Here is a 24,803-nt window from a genome sequence, read left to right on the forward strand (position 1 = left end):
TGCATCTGTGTCTTGCTGTCATTCCATAGAGCTACACCTTGCCAGTCTGGGGTGGGGGTGGGGGTTGCTGCTTTGCACCTCTCATGATGGCTTGGAGCCTTGAAGTCACTCTTTGTGCTGCTTTAAGGCTCTTCAGTGTCTGCCTTGGAGGTTTTAATGTAACCTTTTCTGCTTTGATCCCTCTTCATGCTGACCTAGGATGCTAATGCCACTTTTGGTGCCAGTTTCCACTTGAGATGCCATCAAGAGTTAATGGCACTGTTGCTGGTGCCCTTTTTGGAGGTTTGGGGTATTATTCCCACATTTTCTGCTTCTTTGCTCCTCTTATAGTGACTTGGTAAAATCCTGCCAATACTGGTATCCATTTGCCTCTTTATGGAGTCGTAGGCTATTCCTGCCATTTTTGGTGACACTTTCTAGTCTCCTCAGTCTTTCTAGGTACCTTGGAGTTCTTCCCCCCCCCCCCCCCACACCCTTCTCATGATTTCTTCCAACAAGTTTTAAGACAATGTGTAGAAAACCCCTATTCTGGAGCCCACTATAGGCTGAAAATTACCTGTAATGCTCCAGTGAAACTCCAGTGCCAGCATCAACCCCAAGGATGTAAAAAAAAGGGATAGCAGAAAAAATTCCTGATCTGGAGGAACTTTAAAGTGTGGGAGGACCTATGTTTTGCTCACTGTATTTATTGAGCAAAGGATATCCGTCAAGGGATGCAAACAGGTCATCTCACAGATGCTGATATGCAGCATCTACTAGCAATGGCATCATGGAAGGGTGGCAGTACTTGTTTAGGGATCCCTTCTTCTATTCCTAGTAAAAGCCAAAGGAAAGATGATTCCATGGTCTCTCTATCAGTTAGGTGGCAGGCCAACAGCTTCCAGCCATGTGTCCTAAGCAGCAACTCACCGTGGAGGAAGTGGGGTGGTGTTGCAATGTCTCAAAGTAAGAGGCAGGCAGCATCACAAGTAGTAACAAGAAGCATCTGGGAAATAATTACCCTTTTGACCAGTGGGCTTTAAGTATCTGCTGTGTGTTAGCACCCAGGACTACATTAAGTAGGAAGGTCATCTCCAGCCTGTACAATCAGTGCTGTATTCACATCCAGATGTAGTTGGTAAAGACAGATGGGAGTAGCATGCATTTTACCAGTGATATCTGGACCAGCACGAAGGCTACACACATTTACCTTTTCCTGATGGCACACATCTGGAACTTGACTGAGGCAGGGGCAGGCAGCCAGCAATAGTATGAATGGAACATCAGGGTACAGCTGTGCTTTGCTGCACACTCTGTTGATGTATGGGCCCCCATACTTCTTGCAACATTCTATCAGTAATAAAAGAGATACTGGAGGGTTGGCAGTTAGACCAGAGAGCCAGGAATCTAAACATAGAGTTTTGTGTGACAGGCAATGGTATAAATATGGTTAATGATAACAGAAGATGGGGGGCTTTCAGGGTATCAGTTGCTTTGCACACTCACTGCACCTGACAGTGAAAGATGCCTTGGGGCTGCAGTCCAAGGACCACAGAGATGTATTCCTGCAGTATCTGATAGTGAGATGCAGGAAAATAGCAGAGCATTTCCATCAAAGCATGAAGATGGGGCAGCTTCTCCATGAAAAGCAGAAAGAATTTGGGATGCCTCACAAGGGTCTCATTCAAAATGTTGGCATTTACTGGAATTCCACCTATATGATGCTGCAGAGATTAGTGGAGCAGCAGACATCCCTTCATGATCTGTCGCTGGAAAAAGAGATAGGTATGTATTATCCCTGGGGCATCATGATAGGATAGCAATGAGGCAACTGATGCAAATTCTGAAGCCCTAAAAGGATGCAACAGAGGACCTGAGTTCCAGAAGCACTACATGAAGACCTAGATTCATCATTTTGCGATAAACATAGCAAGAATAGCGCCCATGAAATGCTTTGCATAGCTATTTTGCTGCAAGGTGTGTTAAATCTATTGTATCTGTAGTGAGAGTGAGAGCAAGAGAGAGAAAGCCTCTATAGAGCCTCACAGAAAAGTTTACTATTTAAACCAATGTAAGAGGAGGTACTAGTAACTCGGGGTGAGATTTGTGGGGTGGGGTGGGTTCTGGATGGCAATTTTACATGTAAAGTCATATGTACAAACAGCACAGTTACCATCAGTGAAGATGTAATATGATTTGGAGGGATGAAAGGTGAAAGAAGAGTAGATTTGTACCATGTTCTCTCTACCTAGCTTGACACACTCTCTACCTAGCTGTAGGGATGTGCAGAGGGATGCCATACGTTGCATTCGGGATTCATATTCGTCGGGGGGGGGGGGGGGCAGATATGTTGCATTCGGCAAGGGGGGCCCCCCGATACGTACATGCGTTAATTCTTATTTGTTTCCTGGCTAAAACTGAATTAAGTACAACCCTCCACCTTTCTGACCTCCCCAAGACTTACCAAAACTCCCTGGTGGTCCAACGGGGGGTCCGAGAGCCATCTCCTGCACTCACACCCTTGGCTGCCAGTATTCAAAATGGCGCCGATAGCCTTTGACCTTCTATGTCACAGGGGCTACCGGTGCCATTGGTCAGCCCCTGTCACATGGTAGGAGCAATGGATGGCTGTCACATGGTAGGAACAATGGATGACCGTTGGCCCCTGTAACATAATGAGGGCAAAGGCTTTCAGCACCATTTTGATTACTGGCAGCCAACAGCCCGAGTGCAGGAGATCGCTCCCGGACCCCCGCTGGACCACCAGGGAGTTTTGGAAAGTCACCCCCACAAGACTTTCCAAGACTTGGGCAATAAAATAAATTAAAAAAATAAATATAATGGCAAACAAATCATTTTGTTTGTTTAAAACTAATGAAACAAATGGAGGTTCCCTACGAAACCAATGAATGAACCAAAGCTATTGTTTTTCCTTTGCACATCCCTAATGAATATTTCCATTTCACTTAGGGTTCAGATTTAATCCAAACTAGTTCATCTACTCCTTATTTAAAGCTATTGCCAACATATGCATGATTTCTCACAATTATTTTGCCACAAGGGCAGAATGGGAAAAAATCTTTGATAAATGAGGTCCATGGCCAAAGAATACATTTTTTGACTTCCGTTCCTAACACATGGGTGAATGAATGGGGCAGGTAACTGTGACACGAAACTTTTTGAGAGGCCACTGCCAAATGATGGTTCAATCTCACTGACCTGTAGCGTTCTCATCATACTGTTCCAAACTAGGATAGACTTTGACTTTAATGGTATGATGCACTGAAAACTGATGGATTTTAACCTTATCCAAACAGCCCACATCACTTCCAGATTAATTCAAATATAGATATTTTAAGTAAGAACAATTGAATTGAGGTTTGTTTGGCTATGATTTTGACATTAATAGTAATGATTGTGAAGGGCAGAAATTCTGATGGCATGAATTAGGGAAAAGGATGCACCTATACTAATTATTGATATTATAAGTTAAAATTAAAAAACCAATGCTAGCATTTCTCTTTTTTTTTTTATTAATGAATTAGAGTTGCCTATCTGTAAAGGTAATTAAGTTTGTTAAATATGTAATATTCCTATAAGAAACAGGTGCAGGTATGATCTCATGGCAAGAGCAATCTGAGCAGGGATTCTGATCTTAGGATGCTTTCCTCAATCCATTTAATTTAAAATGAAAAATATTTTCATCTTAAGGTGAGCAGTATAGGTGATGACACTTGAGAAATGATATCTCTTACTAAATAAGGAAATTGAATCCAAGTACTGTGGTTTTGGGACCTATTAAAATTTAGGTTAGGTCTAAAATCAATAGTTCAAAATTTAGTTTCTTCAGAGAATAACTTTTATACTGACTGCATCTTAAAAAGTTAAGAGCTAGTCAAAATAAAATTCAGCTTAAAGTTTGAAGTGAATGTGAGATACTGTATATAGAGAGTAACTTTCAAACAAATGCATATAAACATGTATATTGCTGCTCAGAGATTGAGTAGTATTTTATAACCCTTGTGTATCAGATATGCGTGTTTTATAAAATATGCATTTCTTTACCCTGCTTATTGCACACATATATGCAATGCATTGAAAGCAAATATTTCAATGCTTTGAATATGCTTACTATTCCTACCAATTTAAAAGATATAGGGTAGATTTTAAAAGGTGCGCATGGGCGTACATGTGCGTGCAATACCCGGCACGCACACATGTATGCCTGATTTTATAACATGCATGCACAGACGCACGCATGTTATAAAATCGGGGATCAGCGCGTGCAAGGGAGTGCACAATTGTGCACCCTGCATGTGCTGAGCCTGCTCCGAGCCACGCTGTCTTCTCTCGTTACCTCCCAGGCAATTCCAAAATCGGAGCGGTCTCGGAGGGAACTTCCCTACCCCCCTCCCCACCTTCCCTTCCCCTACCTCTCCTGCCCTTTCCCCCCTACCTTTTTCGATTTCTTATTTTTGTTACAAAACTTAATTAAGCCCTAGGCCGACTGCCGGCGCGCGATCCCCAGCACAGCGGCCATGCAGAGGCCTCTGGCCACACCCCCAGACCGCTCCACCCCGGACCACCCCTTTTTGCAAGTCCCGGGATTTACACGCATCCCGGGGCTTTACACGTGTTGCCGGGCCTTTTGAAAATAGGCCTGGTGCTCGTATGGCCGGATTTATACATGTAACCCTTTGAAAATCTGGCCCTATATGCGCATATATTTTAAGCATGAAAATAAAGTAGGATTTGCTTCCATAAAATCCGATTTATGTGCGGAAGTTAGTATATTTTAAAACATGCTTAGTATGAAGAAGCATGTCTGAGAAACTCTCCAGAGCAGTGTAAAAGACCGGTCCCAGCCATCTCTGGTCCTGGTCCATCTCATTTATTTATTTATTTATTTAAAATATTTATATACCATTTTACCAACACAAGGTTGACCAAAACTCTTTACAATAATAAAAATATAAGATAAAATAATATTAATTAAACAAAAATAAACAAAAAAATTAGGTAGAAAAAAGACAATCAGTTCATGATCAATATAAAATAACAAAAATATATCATAAAATGGATAAAATACTATAAATAATTAATCTTATTTTAAACAAAACTAGAACAGATAGAAAACAAGAAATGCAAATCTGACAGTCAAATGGTAAGAATGCACCTTGCCATACAACAGAAACACTCAAAATATAAATTGACTTCATAATTATTGTGAGATCATTATTTCTGAATGCTTCCATAAAGTAATGCATTTTTAACGCCTTCTTAAAGTCATTCCTGCTTGATATTTGCCTTAAGAAATTGGGTAGTAAGTTCCACAAAATAGGGCCAGCCACAGAGAATGCTCTTTGTCTGGTATTGTTTAAGGCAGCCATTCTAACCGATTCTAACGCGATAAGGGACGATTTCTAATACATTTTTTGCGGCAGATCTGAGATCTTTAGTAGGCTTATATACTCGTAACATCGAGCATAACTCTATAGAATCTACATTATTTAGTAAAGAATGTATAAGCATGGCTATTTTATACCGAATTCTATATTTGACTGGCAACCAAAGCAATTTTTGTAGATTAGGAGATATATGATGTTTCAAAGCAGTACCCGTAAGAAGCCTAGCGGCTGAGTTCTGAATCAACTGCAGAGGTCTAATATCAGTTTCAGGAAGACCCAAGTATAGCCCATTGCAGTAATCTAGATCTGAAAAAATCAGTGCTTGAAGCACTGTTTGATAATCATGGGCAAAAAGCAGAGGACATAATTGTTTTAATACCTGTAGTTTAAAAAAGGAATTTTTAACTAATTTGGAGATGTGTTGAATTAATGATAAATTAGAATCAATCCAGATACCTAAGTTCCTTGCTAGTCTGGTAATTGTGATAACATCATTACCTAGGGTAATATTAGCAGGGGGTGAATGACTGGGATTTTCTATATAACTGAGAAATATTATTTCTGTTTTTTTCTTGTTACGTTTTAATCGATTATGAGGCATCCATTGCTCAATAGTTTTAATGTAAAGTTGGATCAGAGAAAAAGTATCCGACCAAGAGGATTTATAAGGAACAAATAGTTGTATATCGTCTGCATAGATTTTATACTGCACGTTCAGAGATGATAATATGTGACAAAGAGATAGGAGATATATATTGAATAATATGGGGGATAATGAAGATCCCTGGGATACACCTGAAGATTGAGTAAAAGATTTGAAGAACTTGAACCAATATTAATCTGACAAATACGGTTATTGAGAAAGCTTTCAAACCAGTTTAATACTGATGATTGCATTCCAATAGCTTGAAGATCAGAGATCAAAATTTTGTGGTCAAGCATATCAAATGCTGAGGAAATGTCTAAAAATATCACAATGAAATCAGTATAAGAATCGAAACCTCTTAGAAAAGTATCAAATGATGATAGTAAAAGGGTTTCAGTGGAGTGCCCCTTTCTAAACCTATGTTGGTTTGGGTTTAGAATGTCATGTTCAACCAGATATTCTTTTAATTGGAACAAGACTACCGATTCCAGAGTTTTTGCTAAGGAGGGTAGTGACGCTATAGATCTAAAGTTGGAAAAGTCCATGAAAGATGATGATTTGTTCATTAAAATAGGAAGTATAGATGTTTGTTTAAGTTGCTCTGGAAATTTCCCTGATTTTAGAGATTGTTTAATTATCTGACATAAATACTCAGAGCAAATATTTGCAATATTTTTGAATAATGTACCTGAACAAGGTTTAATTGGGGAATTAGATACTTTTTGTTTGCTGATAATCTTTTTAATAGCTACAGATGTAGTCATATCAAATTCTGACCATACTGATATTACGGTTTTAGTTTTATATTAGGATATGATAAAGTTGAAAATTCTTGGGTTATATCATTTACTTTTTTTTGAAAAAAGTTTGCGATTTGGTCACATACATCATTATTTATTTCTACATTTGTAGATGAACTAGATGTAGTTAAAGATTTTACTATATTAAATAATGTAGCTGAGTTATTGTTTGCTAGAGCTATTTTATTTGCATAATAACTTTTCCTTTCTTGATTGACTTCTTTCCTATATATTCTTAAGGTATTATAGAAGTCATTTTTTTCATTAATATGCCTGTGTTTTACCATGCACGTTCTTTTTTTCAGAGATGTTTTCAATTGCCATAATTTGCATTTGTACCATGGGAAGTTTGATTTCATCTGTTTTTTTTTAATTGTTTTATAAGGTGAAACCAAATCTAAAGTTTTAACAATGGAAATGTTCCAATCGTTCATGGATTTATCTACATTTTCCGCTAAAGTGAAAGGTAAATTTGATGCAAGTTCATTTATAAAATCATCAGGGGATATGGCTTTCCTTTTTATTTTATCTGATTAACAGAGTTGTTTAGTTGTTTATTTTCTTTAACCGTTACTGAAAAGGAGATCAAATGGTGATCTGACCACGGACAATTTGATTTTTTTATATTTACCGAAGATGTATTGATATAAGAGGGATTGCAAAAGACTAAGGGCCTCATTTTCTAAAGTATCACAGGCCTGTGATACTTTAGGGAATGAGGGGTGGGGGGGCCGAAATGGGGGGCGGGCCTGCACTAGCCGGCAGCGATCGCACCATCGCGGTGCGATCGCTGCCGGTTTCACACCCAATAGCGCCACCATAGAAGGTGTAACTATTGGGCGCAAACTTGGACGCAAAAAGGGCCTTACCTTTTCGTCGTCCGTGGCATCTTCGCGGAGTCAGCCCCAGTGACGCCCCAACTCCTCCTCTTCCGGGGCCGACTCTGCCCCCATTTTGGTATCGCACGCGATAAGGGACATTTCGCGTGCAAAACGTCCCTTATCGCGTGTGATCCGTTTAGAAAATAAGGCTCTAAGTCTAACGGGGGTTGACCCTTGTCCTGAGGCAGTGGAGAACCGCCTCCTGATAGGGACCAGGAGGCAACTGCACCTGGGGGCGGAGCACTGGAGGAGACAGAGGCTAGGAAGAGCTTCACCAACGGAAGCCGGAGGTCCCCCCTGGGAGGAGCCCGTAGGGACCCGGGCTGCTTGGGCTTAGGTAGGCCTCGCAGGGTCTCCTGGGAGAGAGTGGAAGTCCAGCGTGCCCACAGACAGAGGGGGAGCACGGTCAGGTTTGAGACTGGAGGTCAGGTGGATCAAGAAGGACCAGAATAGCGTAGGTGATGACAAGGCTAGGAACAGAGCAAGAATCTAGAGACGAGGTCAAGCAGGCAGAGGTCAAAATCCTGGAATCAGTCTAAGGAGTGGTCAACAAAGCAGAGGTCAGATACCAGAGGTCAGATGAGGTCACAGGCAGGCTGAGGTCAGGAGGCAGGCAGCAGGCAGGTGAGTCGAGTAGCAAGCTGGAGTCAGTAGGCAGGCAGCAGGCAGGCAGGTCGAGGAGCAGGCTGGAGTCAGAAGGCAGTAGAGATGTGCATTCATTTATCACGAATTAGGCAATTTCAACAAAATTGCCTAATTCGTAGTGGCTCGAGGGACCTGAACCACGAAACGAATTTTCCCCGAGCTTTAGGGAAAATTCGTTTTTTGGGTTACTGGGGGGAGAGGGGCACATTTATTTAAAAAAAAAAAACAAACCACCCCAACTTTTCAATTTTACTTTCTTACAACTTCCCCCCACCATCCTGATCCCTCCCCAAGACTTACTAAAAGCCCTGGTGGGCCAGCGGGGTCCCGCGAGCGATCTCTCCCTCCATGCCGTTGGGCTGTCGGGCCTGCTACGAATCAAAATGGCGCTGATGGTCCTTTGCCCTTATGATGTCACTGGGGCTACCGGTGCCTGTCACATGGTAGCCTGTTACATGGTAGGAGCAATGGACGGCCGGCGCTATCTTGTGCTCCTACCATGTGACAGGGGCAGACCAATGGCACCGGTAGCCCCTGTGACATAGTAAGGGCAAAGGCTATCGGCGCCATTTTGAATACTGGCAGCCGATGGCCCGAGTGCAGGAGATCGCTCTGGACACCCTGCTGGACCACCAGGGACTTTTGGAAAATCTTGGGGAGGTCAGGAGTCCTCTTCTGGGACTCCTGTCACATGGTAGGAGCAAAAGATGGTGCCGGCCGTCCATTGCTCCTACCATGTGACAGGGGCTGACCAATGGCATTGGTAGCCCCTGTGACATCTTAAGGGCAAAGGGCCATCGGCGCCATTTTGATTCATAGCAGGCCCGACAGCCCGATGGCACGGAGGGAGAAATCGCTCACAGGACCCAGCTGGACCACCAGGGCTTTTAATAAGTCTTGGGGATGGATCGGGATGGTGGTGGTGGTGGTGGGGGGGGGGGGGGTTTGTAAGAAAGTAAAATTGAAAGGTTGGGGTGGGTTTTTTCCACTCCGGGTTTTTTTTTTTTATTCGTTTTTCTGGTTTTGGGTTCCAGCTTCATTTTTGCAGAAAAACAACCCGTGGTAAAACTAGTTTTCCCACGAAGCACCCGAACTGAAATCCAAACCGAGCCAGAAAAATGAAGCTCACTTCTAGAAGGCAGGCAGCAGGCAGGCAGGTCAAGGAACAGACTGGAGTCAGAAGGTGCACAGCAGGCAGGCAGGTTGAGGAGCAAACCATGGTCAGTAGCAGAGAGTCAGTCCGGAGGTACTACCTGGGAAGACGGACAGACGAACAGGAGGACGCTGGAACTAGGATGCAGGAACAAGGCAGGAACAGAACTGGAACAGAAGGATCCTGGAACGAGGCTTGGAACAAGACTAAGACAAGATTCAAACGCAGTGGCAATCTAGCAGAATGCCGACCTGATTGCCAAGTCAAGGAAGTACAAGCAGGAACTTCCTTATAACAAGGAATCAATCAGGGCGTGCCGCGGAGCTAAGACCCGCCCTTGGCCCTACAAGAAGCCGGGCGGTCTGCATGCGTGCATGTAGGGGTGTGGCCAACACAGCTGAGGATGCAGAGCTCCTGCGTGAGAACTGGTGCACAGTGGAAGGCCCGACGACCGCCGCCGCAGTACGCCAAGGCAAGGAAATGCTAGCAGCTGCCGCTAGGGAGGACGATCCGGGACCTGCCGTGGAACCATGGAGGTGAGCAGGCCCGTGCACAGGTCGGGCGTGGATGGGCTGCGTAACAGATACTTCTAATTTTTATATAATAGTGATGACGCAAGTGCAGGATACTTACACATGTATATGCTTTTACACATGTAACTTTGAAAATTAACGCCATTATTTTTAGTGCTGTTAGAGATTTGTGTAAGAGTGCAGCATTAAGCATCAATATGGCAAGTCTACAGTATCTGTGTTTGCTGAAGGAGGGTGAGCTTCCAGTTTTATGACCAAGGTGTTTGTCCCAGAAGTAAAAATGTCTAATTAGATCTGACACAGCAAAGGCATTTCCCTGACATTTATACCACTGTCTTTCAAGCTTTGGGAGCACTTAGTCTTGTGGGAGGCAGAATAAACAATGTCAGAAGCAACATAAAATCCTCTGTTAGCAGTGGACCACAAGAAAAAAAAAATCACAGCATTTTTATTAGAACAATAAAAGTGAACACAGAAGGGTGGGGCCGAATTTGTAGATCTTTGCTGGTAGGGAGAAATAAAATGGCTCATTTAAATTCTTAAGAACTGCGTAGGAGGCAGAAGACACAATGAGTATCTTAGAGAAGAAAGGCCATCAGTTGAACAAACTAATCACATGGTAATCAAAGGGGAGTTATGCAGTGCCTACTGAGAAGCACTTTAGAAGAAGTTCCAGCTAGGAATAATAAAGGACCCTATCAAGCAACATCTTTCATAAATTATAGATTAAAAAACAGCAGAACGGGATGTGCTCCATAGTGGGAAATTGATTTAAAGACACTCTTGAGCACATAGCTGGACAATAACCCCATGGCTCTTTGTAAGAGTTTTCATTTAATAAAGAAAAATATCATGATGCTATCCAAATATATATTCTAAGAGGTGTATAGATGCAGAGGGGCTTTGTGAGAAACTATTAGAATAGACAAAGTCTGTGCTTTTGTCAGGACAAATCAAAGATGGCAGTTCAATGACTGCTGCTTTAGGGAGGCCATTGGTGGATAACACACCAACTATTAGCCTTGATAAACTTGATGGCATCATTGATCAAGAATTAGAAAAAATTTTGAAAGCAGCTAAGCTACCACAAGCTGAAAAATCCATGCCCAACATGGCAAGTTAAATTGGAAAGAGATTTATTCAGTCCAAGTATTAAAACTATGCCAAAATGTGTCCCTGCAGGAGGGACTGGTGGGAGACTCATGACACATGAATTAGTGAAAAATAACGAATAACAAGTGAATGAATTGGATGTGATCTATAGGCCAGTTTCTAATTTGCCATTTTTTAACAAGTTGTTGGAGAAGGTCATCTTAACTAGAAGACTTTCCTAGACACATTTTCAATCTAAATTTTGCCACAGCTCTGATTTTGAAACAGCTTTAATTGCTTTTAGCAATGATTTACTTTGTGATCTGAATTGGGATAGGGATTCGGGGTTTGCTCCATTTTGACCTAAGTTCTGCATTCAACACAGTAGATCATGATATTCTGCTGAGGTGAATGGCAGCTTTGGGTATTGGAAGATCAGTTGATTAACAAGTTTCATCCTATTTTGAGAATAGGTACCAGGTAGTAGTAACCCTAAGGGATATTTCCTCAGCTACCTGGGCAGATGTGTCAGGAATTCCATAGGGATCTTGCCTCTCTCTCCATTATTTGTCAATATTTATTTATATTCATTATGGAGTTTGAACCATAGGTTTGGGATAAAGTATTTATTTCATCCTGATGATGATATTCAGCTACACATACCTTTAGGGGAAGATTGGGCAGTTGCTTCCTCCAATCTTTCAGAATACAGTAGGGCAATTAAGATTTGCAAGATGAACAATTTGTTTATTTATTTAAAGTTTTTTTCTATACAAACATTCATTGGTACATCATATCAGTTTACATGGAACAAGTATAACAACAACGTATGAGATTTACAGTGAACTATATTCGTAATAACAATAACATAGAACTGGTTGATTAAATAATAAAATTGAACAGTGTATACAATATAAAGAAATATTAAATTATTTACATGGAGGTGAGTGGAAAGATGATATCGAGTTTAAACTGAGCTCCTCAAAAAGAGAGCTCCTTTCTCTAGTTAAGAAATGACTAAACTGGAAACCATTACATTATGGGAGGGAAAGCAGGTGCCAGTGAACAAGCAGGCATGGAATTTAGTCATCGTAATGATAAATTAAGTTTAGTGCCTCAGATTAATGTAACAGTTAAAGTATGCTTTTCACACCTCTGAGTTATTTATCGGCTTAGAGTATTCCTTGATAAATTAGACATTATTTTATTTATTTATTTATTTATTTATTTAGGGCTTTTTTATACCGACATTCATGATACCAATCATATCATATCGGTTTACAAGAAACAATGGTGCAATAACATTAACATCAATATGAACAATAGGCGAAAAGTGAAAAAAGTGAACAAAAGTTACAATAAAATAGGGGCACTCGAACTGGGAGGAGGAAGAGCCAGAGGCATGGCTAACTCAGAAATAAATAATATCTAGTCATATACTCAGGACTATAAAACTTGGCTATTTAAACAAGCCTTCCCAGATCCGAACTAAATGATAGCAATTTTATAAGAGATAGTAAATTATACAAGGAGACTTCACAGTATAATGTATATAATGTAAATAATGTAATCCTTACAGTTCGGCTCTCTTATTCTTATCTCTCCTCCAAGTTTAAGACCCTTGTTGTAATGTAACTTTTGATCTCCTTGCACTTGTTTATGTTCCGTTCTCTGTTTCTTCACCCCTTGTTACATGTAAACCGGTATGATGTGGTTTCTAACCATGAATGCCGGTATAGAAAAAACGCAAATAAATAAATAAATAAATAAAATAATAAGAGCATGTACTCAGGACTGAATACTATCAAATATATAAATATCATATACTCAGGGCTGTAATAATATCGTATGTTCCTGACTAAATAGTATCAGTTCATAAAACTCGGAACTAACTAAGCTGAACTAACTTGGCTGAGTGCTATCAAGGTAGAACTCAGCCAAGTGCACTGTATAACCCGCAGTTGGATGTGGGTTGTATAGGCACTACCTAATCCCCTTATGCAATAAGGGGATTAGTGCCGCCACAATGTGCATCCAGCAAGGAGTGAAACTACTAGCGCTCATCACATGTAAATGCATGTGAATGAGACTATTAGCTATTCACGCCGAATGCAAAAAAAAAAAGAATGTGCATCTAAGACACACATTTTTACGCTCAGAAATTAATGCCTGCCTGGAGCAGGCGTTAATTGCTGAGCACTCCTAAAAGTAGTATAGAAAAGCAGAAAAAAATTGCTTTTCTGTATAGCCTCCTTCTTAATATCATTGTGATATTAAGTAGGAGGAACAAATCTTTAAAAAAAAATATTTTTAAAAAAAGTAAAAAAAAAAAGCGCTGGCAGTCGAGTGCAGGAAACGGAAGCTTAGTTGACAAGCGTCCATTTCCTGAACCCCTGGCTATGCGCCGTTTAGGAAAACCAATACCTATAAATTCGGCATCTGTTTTCCTAACCAGCGGACAGCCAACACTTGCAGGCTCCCGTTACCAAGGAGCGTACCTGGAGGCGCATTAGGAAAGTGGGCGCTGACTGTTCAGCGTACAAATATTGCATCGGCCCCAAAAAACATCTGTACAGTTTACATCTGATGCAGAATGCAGCAACGTGAATTCTTACTGGCTGAGACGGCAAGGAAAGGAGAGCCTTTGTTTTGGAATAATTACTCTAGTTACCTATTAGCTATAGGATTCCAATTTTTGTCAAAGTGAAGAGAGGAATGAGTGCAGGATATTTATCAGATATATTAAGTTTATATTCTCCAAATTAGTTTTTTCAATCCTGTGAGGCCTCATTGGCTAGTTGTAGAATATACCTTTGAAGTAAGCCAGATAGGTGACTACAAGGCAACAGGGTTTTATGTTTGTTACTCTGCATTCATGAAATAAATTACCTATTGAGACCACAGTGTATGAGATTACTTGTATTTCTGAAAAGTAATGGATGACCTTAGTTTCGGAGACATTGGTTGCTTATATTGAGCTTGTAGCAGGACTAGGGCTCGGTTTATGGTTCTGATTAACATTAGGGATAGGCTGAGCATTCGCAGTGGTTTGATAATGGGCATGTTTGCAAAGCTGATGGAGCTGGGTATTGAAGAAGGTGGCAGTGGATTGATACTGATTAGTTTTATGCTGGGGGGATGGAAGAGAATGTTATCTTGTCCTGCATTTAAGTTATTGCTTGTTGACATTTTGTGTTTTTGGATTAACATAGCAACATAACATAGTAATGGTGGCAGAAAAGTCCAATTGGTCCATCCAGTTTTCCCAGCAAGTTACTTATGGTAGTAACTGCTGCGCCATGCAGGTTACCCTCATGCCATCTGTTAAGGGTGGTAATTGCCACTCTGTGTCAGTTATCCCCAAGGCTTATGTTGAGGGTAGTTATAATTTACATTCAAAACCAAATAACTGTCAAAGCCATAACAAAACTACTGCTAGAAAGATTTTTACAGGGTGAACAACAGTCTTCTTGATAATTCAGACAATGTTACTTGAACATGATTTGCTTTTGGACTTGGCTATAGAGGGATTCCTGTGCTTTTTCCCTAATGTCTGCATACTAGTACCCCAGACCATGAAAGTTGGGGCCCAGTGTTGGCTGTCTCTGAATCCAATTCCTCTTTTTCCCACCCCACTGTCAAAACAGAGAGCGATGTTGCCTTCTTTTCTCTTGCATACATATGCTTTGAAATACAACACATAACTCCTTATTTTAAAATTGGAGGCTGCAGCACATGGCGGCTTGTTAGCTGCATATATTTACTGCTGCTCCTGATGAGGAGTAAGTCTGCAGAAATTGCATTTTAGGGCTTACATGACAGAGTCAGGGGTCCAGGTCAACTGGGAGGGGGGGGGGGTGCAAGATAATGAACCAGAAGGGTCTGTATGACATTGAGATTGACTAGGCACACCAGTCGACTAATTGTAAAAATTGGGAATGTGCCTCACACAAGTATGTTTTAAAATCTGCTTACATACACGCATTAAAGCCAGCAAAGTTCTATGGAAGATATGTGAAGTAAGTTTGCTTGAGTAACTTCTTAAAATTAGGAGCATACTTACACGTGGTACACAACTCCATATGCCCTTGCAGAGCTGTATTCTCATGCAGCAGTGCACACACAACAGCGTTCAACTTCTCTATCTCAGCACCCATTATTTTATGAAACCATTCATGGATTGTTATTACATTGGGAAGTCAAGTGATGGTGAAATGCACATCCCGAAACTCTGAATCAGTCAATTCTGTGTGTTCTTTCTGGATAAATATAACCGTAGGGCTGGAACTATGAATTGTATAACTTCTACAATTTACAGTTTAATCGGTTGATTAGATTTTATTTTTTAGAAATATAAAATATTCCATGTATCGAAACATGGTAATGCAGTGGCACTGTACACAAATGATCTCTTCATTAAGGTCACATTGGTCTTGGCAATCTATTTTATGCAAGCAATAAAATATACTAATAGCATCTTTCTATTAAAAGTAGAATATCTGACCCTTTATTGGCCTTTGTAAAAAAAAAAAAAAAAAAAATCCACTGCATTCATACATTTCATGATTTTGGTAGGATTCCAATAAGCATAAGATAAAAATAATTAGTTTTGAGAGCCATGTCTTCTTTTGGAGCAATTTATACCCTTTTTGGATTTAAAAAGCCACAGAAAACGAGGTTAGCTGAAGCCCTTGGTGCAGTCACTGAAAGCAATGTGTAATAGCACTAATTAACACTGAGTTACAATTGTCTCTGAGCTCTGGGTGTGGGGTGAGATTGCTCAATTGATTCATAAATCTCTACATTTTAAATGCTCATAATAATAATAATGTACTTTATTGTGCTGCCATTGATGGAGCAAGGGTGGGTACAAGAACAATATTGTGTTTTAAAAAAAACATCAGTATTCAGAAATGATAGTATTTTGACCATGAGCAGCAAGATCACGGGGGGGGGGGGGGGGGGGGGGGGTGGTGGAATGTTCTGTACAATAAATAAATAAATAAATAAATAAATTGTTGAAGCTGAGGTGAGAAAGTAACTATTCATTAGACTCCAGCCTACATGAACTCAACCACCGGATGCCATGTATATGGAGTGAACTAGTTAAAGCGTAGATTAAAGAGAAAGTATAAAGTTGCAGTGATAACCTCATGCCTTCCATGGGATAAATGAATGTTAAGCTGAAGCTGTGGGCTACACTGGCACTCCCTTGACTTCCTCGCTGGCAGACCCAGCAGAGAGATCGAGGGATCAAATGAGCCCGGAAAGAAACCCGAATTACCTTTCCATCTACAGAGGCGGTGCTGGCACAACTGTATTCAGGCAAAATTGGCAGGGCAGCATTTGAAAACTTCCAGGGGCACTGCTCATGCTGCATATGGTTTCTGTAGGTAAATGGAAGGCTTCGGTTTCTCACGGCCATCAAACCTGAGCGTTTTTAACCAAAATTCACTGGAAATTAAAAGGAGCAAAGGAAAGCAAAACTCCAACGTTTCTGCCCCGTGGTTTGGACTACTCGGATCTATGACAGTTCCTCAACCGACTGCTGCGCCAGTTAAGTCCAATCGGTAATAAAAAATACCCTTCGATGCCTGTTTGACTCTGGATTGTAAAATGACACTTCATGTGGGTATTTACCATGAATTGTGTTCTTACGGCTCCTGAAAGGGCGCCCACTTATGCATTCTGCTAATGCTGGCGTGCTTGCTTCAGGATTTACCCTGCTTGAAAAATTTGTTAGGACGGCTAATCTGCAGTTACTCCTGGGCTAACACAGGCTCGAGGATGGCCTTTAGATCAGCAGCGCTGTAAAAGTTTAGTGCCGAAACTGCTTGGAGAGCCAAAGAGAGAAAGGAGACTGGAACCTAAAGGTTAGCCTGAAATGCACTTCACAGCTCTCTAGGAGAACAAATGAGTTAAAAAAAAATCTCAAATACCAGAATACCCTACAGGGAGGAGATATTACTATTAAAGAGCTGTTACAGCTGCAATAAATGGAGGAACAATAAAAATAAATTGATGAAGTAAATGTCAACGCAGTTCCCCTGAGCTGCCCCCACACCTTTGTCCAAAAGTAGAACGTCTCCAATTACAGAGGGTGGAAAGCAGTCTTCAATGACAGTATGACAAGGGCAGAGTACAGCACACTGGCACAGGGAACACAATTACGCACAGCCTTGAGATATTTTATCATAGTACAACGTATGGAAGAAATCAATTAATGAGGCTGGGCCTCCACCTCTGTCTAATATTCCCTGTAACGGAAGGATGGAAAAAAAAAAAAAAAATTCCCCAGCACATCAAAAAAGAAAACGATGACCCATAAGTGAAAGTCTGCATAATACCATGGGTCACCGTTCGCCTGGTTTACAGCAAGTGAAGTATTCAGTCCCCTCCTTCCCTCCCCCATTATATTTTTAAGCAGCGTTTTTAAGGTGGTATGCAAATGAAGCTCACTTATTATCTTGGTTAAATAGCCCTCAGCAGCATGATTCTTTTATGAAAAGGGCACCTCCAGAAGAAAGAACACAGCCGCAAAGAAGATGCCAGGACGGGAAAAGCAAAGGCAAAAGTTAGAAGTAAATACATTCAAAGGTGATTTATCTTGTGCAATTTAAAACAGGTGTGTGTGATACCAAGGAAAAAAAAAAAAAAAGGAGCCATTAGGCAATCAAATTAAGCTATAATTATAACAAAAAAAAAATAATTGTACTGGAATTCTAATGAATTTAGATCTGATCATGCCCAAATATCCTTCTGCAACCTCTCATAAAAATAAAAAAACAAAACAAAACCCTTGAATAACTTCTTAAAAAAAATAAATAGAAAACTAATCTTTTAACATAATGAGGGATAAAGTTGCTGATACAGCAATTATTTATCCAGTGTCATTAATGTATAAAATGTTATACAGGCATGAGGAGTTGCAGAATGACACAAAACGTTAGATAACAAAGATTGACAAAAGAGGAACAAGGCTTGATTTTGCCTTTTGGATGGCAGAGAGTGTAAACTTCTCCTCTCTCCCCCCCAGTAGCAACTCTTGTATAATAGCTGATATTTAGGAGATTTTTCAAAAAAAAGGAAAATATTCTTCTCAGCCTAAAAAAACAAAAAGATATTTGGATCATGAACATAAGATATGCCATACTGGGTCAGACCAAGGGTCCATGAAGCCCACCATCCTGTCTCCAAAGGTGGCCAATCCAAGTACCCAAACATTAGATCGAAAGAAGACGTACCATAGACTCTTATAGTGTTTCACCCCTATCTATAGACCTGCCTACAAAAATGCATTTACCTAAATACATAATTGACTTTCATTTACCTCCAGCAACCCTTCAACTGAAGTATATTTACAGCTGCTTGAGAATGGCATAACTTTAGTAGACCTTGACCGTGTAGCTCTCCATTACAATCTGCAGAGCTGCATGAATAGCAGAAGTTTTCCATTTCAAAAAAATGTTAGTATATGCAAAGGAGTCACCTCTTAATTTTTTATATTCTCCACGATTTATAAACAAGTGTCCTGCATCTTTTTGTAATGTGTATAATATTGGCATTCTGTTGGTGCTTTCATCCTGCCAGGATAGCATCTCATGATCGATTCTCCTTTATTCTATGTTAAACATGTACTGCATGCACCTGTAGAAAATATGTAGTGCATTGCATAAATCACAAACCCGTGAAAGAACTCATGCAATCAAAAAATATATATATTCAGAAAAGACTAAAGGGATAATTTACAAAGCATTTTCCTCCATAGACACAGCATGGGAGAAAACCCTTAGTAAAAGACTCCCAAAACAGGAATTCAATGTGGTAGATTTAATTACCTTACAGCACTACACTTTCTTACAACTCAAGACTACAAATATTTCCTTGGCTTCTACATTTGAAGAAAGCTCTCAAGATTAAACATCCAACTCAAGATAAGATCCACTGGTGTTGATGTAACACCCACAAAAATTCAACACCAGACATTCTACAGATATTCACCACACTTAGGTTACTTTTGATGATTCATAGGTACTTACAAAACATGCAGATCAAATTAGTTTCAGGAGAACACACAGTAAGGAGAATACAATTTTCACTGGAAAAGTAGCAAAAGAGTGAAAGAAGGAATGAGGACCCAGACAGTAAAAAGAACAAAATGGGGGATACAAAGGAAAATGACTCGTCTGTAGATGAGGGTGCCTCTTACAAGTCCTGAACTTCTGTCTAGTGTCTATATACCAGGTTTTTGAAGCTCACTGACCAAAGGCATGCAATCTGGAGATTAGATATAGGCCCAGAAGGAGAGACGAGGCAGAGAATGAGCTCTTACCACTGCCTAGTATATGTTTATCATGACCTCATATTTGCACATACTCTCTCCTCTTTTACACACACATACACACTCACTGTAGCATATTCAGGCCAGCTGTGGCTACAGGAATAGTTCAGGAATATAATAAGATTGGACCAACTTAGATATGGTGCAGATCTTTATGTACAGTGCTTCAAAGATACAAGAATCAAGGTAGTAGCTCATCTTGCATTAGGTACAGCTAACAGGTAAACATCCTCTGTCTGGATGTATTGTGAGGTCCTGTCCATTCCCTAGTGCCTCCCCAAGGCTTGCTAGGCCTGGGTATTATTTGGCATGTATGTATGTATGAGGGAGTGTGAGAAGAGTGAATATATAAGTGAACATGTGGTGAGGGAGAATAAGCATGTGAATGAGATTGTGTACATGTGTGTGTGTAAGAATGAGTATGAAAGTTTATGAGAGAGAGTGAGAATTAACATGTGAGTGTGTCAGAGTGCACCAACTCCCTAATTCCACCTTAAGGAGCCTTGTGGCATTCTCCCATAAGGAGGACTGTATTAAAACCTTGAATCGGGTTCCTTAAGGTAGAATGAGGGAGTTGTTAATATAGTCTAAAACACTCACATGTTAATTCTCACTGTCTTTCATATACTTTCATGCTCATTCTCACATACATACATACACACACACATGCACATACTCTCAATCACATGCCTATTCTCCCTCACACACATGCTTACTTAAATATTACCATGGAAACAGAGTAGCATGGCTGCTGCAAATCTTACAAGTCCTGCTACTCCATGAAAATTAACCACACCTTAAGAGGTGTGGTTAACTTTCTCTAAAAAGCATCATCAGGCTAAGGTGCCTGGTGATGCTCCCAAGGCCAGAATCATAAAGGGACCACAAGGTCCTTTAGAATGTCCCCTCTGTTCAAAACGCCCTGGCAGCATTTGAGGCAATGATAAAGGCCTGTGGGCTTCCTTCCCTGCCACCCAGTACATCAATATTTAGAAATTGGCCTTACGAGTAAGCCTTGCCTCCAGTGACTAGCCCTGCTCTGGCCTCTGAAACCAGCCCCCGCTCAACTTATTCTAAATTCTCCCCCACTTCAGAGTTTCCCTCTACTCCCATCCTGGACTCTCCAAGCTTACTGCACAGTACCCTGGTCCAAATGGGGCAGGAGTCATTGGCATACATAAAGTATTTGGGATCCAGAGCAGATACTTTCTTTGGCACCCCCATACATAATTTTAAAATGTTATCACACAGAAAAATATATTATGTTTGCAAGTAGATTTTTAATGTACAGTACTATCATAAGCAAATTGGAAATAAGAAAAATGCAGACCATAAATAATTTAGTGAACAGGTATTACTGCATTCTATTTTATACAAAAAACCAGGATATCCACTCTCAACATTCGGTCTATTCTTCATGTTCTCTGCTTTCGAACCTTAATTTCTGTAAATCGATTAATGAGCTCATCAGAATTCACCTTCTTTGCATATTCATGTTGAATTCTAAGTAAAACCAGATTTGTCAATCTTGTATAACTCACAGTCGAGTATGAGACTTTTTTTTTTATCAGTTTCAATTTGGAAAATCTTCTTTCACAAAAAGCAATAGACACGCAGTCTAAAAGAATCTGAAACACAGTGACATGCTTGCCAGAGATTCACAAAATACCCATTTCACAATAAACTCCAGAAACTGCAATGCTGTCCATTTTTTTTTCTCTTCAGTGTTGATTTTGGCAGCTTTCAAATGCCTCCAATCTCATCCAGCGTTCACTCTAGCATCTTCATCGAAAATCTGAGTCAAATTTGGGATAAACTCCCTAAGTTCTTCTTCTGTTGTGATAAGCAAAGTGTTTGGCTGAATAACAGCGAAGATTGACAGAATTTGATCCATTGCCTAAGAATGAATCTCCAATCTTGATGAAAGCAAAGAAGATATTCAAGCATAGCCCGTTTTACTTCCTCTGGTAATGTGAATCCTTTGCCATTTCTCCTGGCATCCTCTTTTGGAGCTTTATTCTCCCTCTTCTCTCCATAGTAATGCCCATTTTCTTATACTTTGTACTTGCATAATGAATGGCATTCTCCACAATTTCACCATGCTGGTCTTCAAGAAACAGTTTTAGAGCTTGGAGCATCATAGTGCACTTATCAAGGCTGATTCCAACCAACCTTTTGCAAATATTTTTGTGTGAGATTAATTTTTCCAGGACTTCACATCAGATAGAAAGGTAATTCAAAAAAGAAATCATTTTCAGCAGACAGAAAAATCTGAGCTGATCCTTTTGTGTCCACATTTTCTTTGAGATCGCACTGTACTTCCAGAGTTAGTTTCTCAACATTGGCTCTTAGTGGGTTCACAGCATCATAATGAGCACTTAATGTTATGCCATCATTTTTCATCAACATTTTCTGTCGATGAGGTGAGGCTGAAAAGAAGGAATAAACTATCTCCTTTGTTCCAAGAAAAGTAGCACATGAAGAAGTACTTCCAAATGAATGCACTCCACAAAGGTTCAGAGAATGATTTGCACAAGGCACATCAATGCCATGGGATTAATCTCTCTGATCTTTGACTAAACACCACCATGAATCCCAGCCATGGTTGCAAGATTGTCATATTCCTGACAACAGCACAGGTTTATGTCCAATCCATCTCTTTCCAGATGTCTCAGGATATCCTTAAGCCTGGATTTTAAAGGCCCTGTGCGCATACATTTCGGGGGTTACTCACGTGGCTGGGCCCTGTGCATGCTGTATGCATTTTCTAAAGGGCTCAGCCATGCACGTAACCACTGATATGTACTGAAATGCCGGGCCTAAAGAAAGGGGCGGGTCAGGAGCCGTGGTCTGAGCGGGATGGGGGGGCGGGCTTGGACAGCACCATTAGACGCTGTCCTGGGGAAGCGAACACTGGCAGTCGGCCTGCATGCGGAAGATACTTCTCCAGAGGAGTAGTAAATATGGAAACAAAAAAATAGGGGATAGTTAGCTTTAGGTTAGGGGTCAGGGAGGAGAGGGGAAAAGGTAGGAAGGGTAAGGTTAGGGTTAGGGAACTGGTCTAGGCCCGATTGTGTTACTGCACATACTTAATAAAATTCCCCCCTGCACACGTGAATCGCAGGCCGCCCGCACATGCGCACAGATGTTTAAATCTGGCGCGCATGTACGCACGGATATCACATTTTATAACATGTGCGTGTTGCCGCGCGCATTTTATAAAATCCTCACGTCCATGCACGCACGCCCGCTCCTTTTCAAATCTACCCCTTAGTGAGCTCAGCAGTAGTCTTTTCAGCAATGGGAAAGAAGCCCAAGAATGATTCCTTTACTTCAGCTTTGGACGTACGATCACGTCACACATCTGATCAGTGTGGGACACATCAGGAATGCTGTCAAAAAGAATCCCCAAATACTTTGCTTTCCTGATATCAGCCACTATTTTCTCTTTGACTTTGTTTCCCAAAAGGCAAATAAACTCATTTTGAATCTTTGGAGATGAATATGAAACCACTCTTCTCCCAGATGGAATAGGTTGCTTAATCCTTAAAAAATGTTCTTTCAAAACTGGATCATAATTTGACAGCAGCTCTACCAATTCCAGGAAGTTTCCTAAGTTAGCTGATGACATGCCCTCTTTGTGACCATGAAAAGGAAGATTCTGGTAAGCCAGAAACAATGTTACCTCCAAGAGGAGATGTAAAATATTCGTCCATTTCCTTCTCTCCCTGTTCATTGCTGCTTGATGGACTTGATCAATGATTTTTTTTTTTAAGCTTCAGCTCAGCTACCAAGATCTTCCATTTATCCAGGCATGAGAGATGCTGCTCAGAAACCTCATTTAGTTTCCACCATGCCAGACTTACATCTGTTAGAGAAAGGGCTGTGTCATTAGCGGGACCAGGTCTTTGGAATTTACTACCCATTGAACTAAGGCTGCAAAGTAACTTGAAAGAGTTCAAGAAAGCTCTAAAAACCTGGTTAAACGTACAAGCTTTTCAAGTAGTAGCTAGTTAGAATCATTATTTTTATTTTATTTGTTCTATAATTTTGGTTTTAAATGTGAGCATTTTACGATTTAATTTTATATATGTATTAGTATTTTTATGACTGATTTTCCTGTTTTTTATGAAATGTATTTTATTTTCTTTTTATGTATTTTATGTTAATATTAATTTAAGAAACTTTGTTAACCGGTATGAAGCTATGTACCAACACCGGCATAGAAAAACTAACTAACTAACTAAATAAATAAATATTCTTTCCTGCCCCAGTGGCCCGGAAGAGGAAGTAATGTGCAATGGGCCCATGGGGGCAGAAAGATTGCCGCAGGCAGCAGGAGAGCTGGGATTAATGTGGTCGTAGGCTGCAGCAGTGCTGAGATTATTGTGATCCCAGACTACAGCAGAGCCGCTCAATTGAAATAGCTCAGGCTGTTGGTTGAAGCTTAGCAGTTCTGTGGGCCATGTGGCTGTTAAAAACTGGAAGAGCAGGCTGTACAACCTGAGTAAGAGTAGGCTGCAGCAGCAGGGTCCCGCAGCTGTAAGGAAGATTCCTGCCTCCTACACTTCCCCAGCACCTGCCCCCTGGGAAAGTGGAAGATGGGTGAATGGTGTATGTGTGTATGGCACATCTTCACCTGCTCATACCGCTCCCCCCAAAAATACAGTATTACCTTCCCTTTCAGGGCTGGTGAAAAGGTATTAAGTGTGCAAGGTGAACCTTACAGCCTTGTGACCCTTCCCCCAGCCCTCTTTACACATAAAAGTAAGTGCATTTACATTAAGAGAGTTTAAATGACAAAATACAGTCTTCTGAGGTAAAAATACAACATGCATATTATATTTATATCCGCTACTGTGGTGACAAACAGAAAACCCTGCAAAAAAGACACTTAGAAATCATATGATATTGGGTTTATTATAATGTATATTAGGTGTGGGCTTGGCCCTCAGAAAGCCATGAATAAACTGAATTGCAATATAGTAAACCTTCCATATTAAAAATCACTTCCTGCCAGCAATGAAACAGTAACAAACCTACCTATTTATTTATTTATTTAAACGGTTTTATATACCGACAACCGTTTGCACATCGTGTCGGTTTACATGTAACTTACAACCAAAGTAAATATAGGCATTGCCTTTACAGAGAACAGGAACAATAGAACAAAGTAACAGTGCAAAAACTAGTTAAATTGGGAGGGAGGGAATCAACTAGGAGAGACATAGGTGGGGGTGGGGAGGGGGTAAGACAATGACACAAAGGGAAAGGCTATGTACAGGGATTAGCGAGACATTCGTTATACACAATGTTATATACAAA

The sequence above is a fragment of the Rhinatrema bivittatum genome, chromosome 3, assembly GCF_901001135.1.
Source record: "Rhinatrema bivittatum chromosome 3, aRhiBiv1.1, whole genome shotgun sequence".
In the NCBI taxonomy this organism is placed as follows: domain Eukaryota; kingdom Metazoa; phylum Chordata; class Amphibia; order Gymnophiona; family Rhinatrematidae; genus Rhinatrema; species Rhinatrema bivittatum.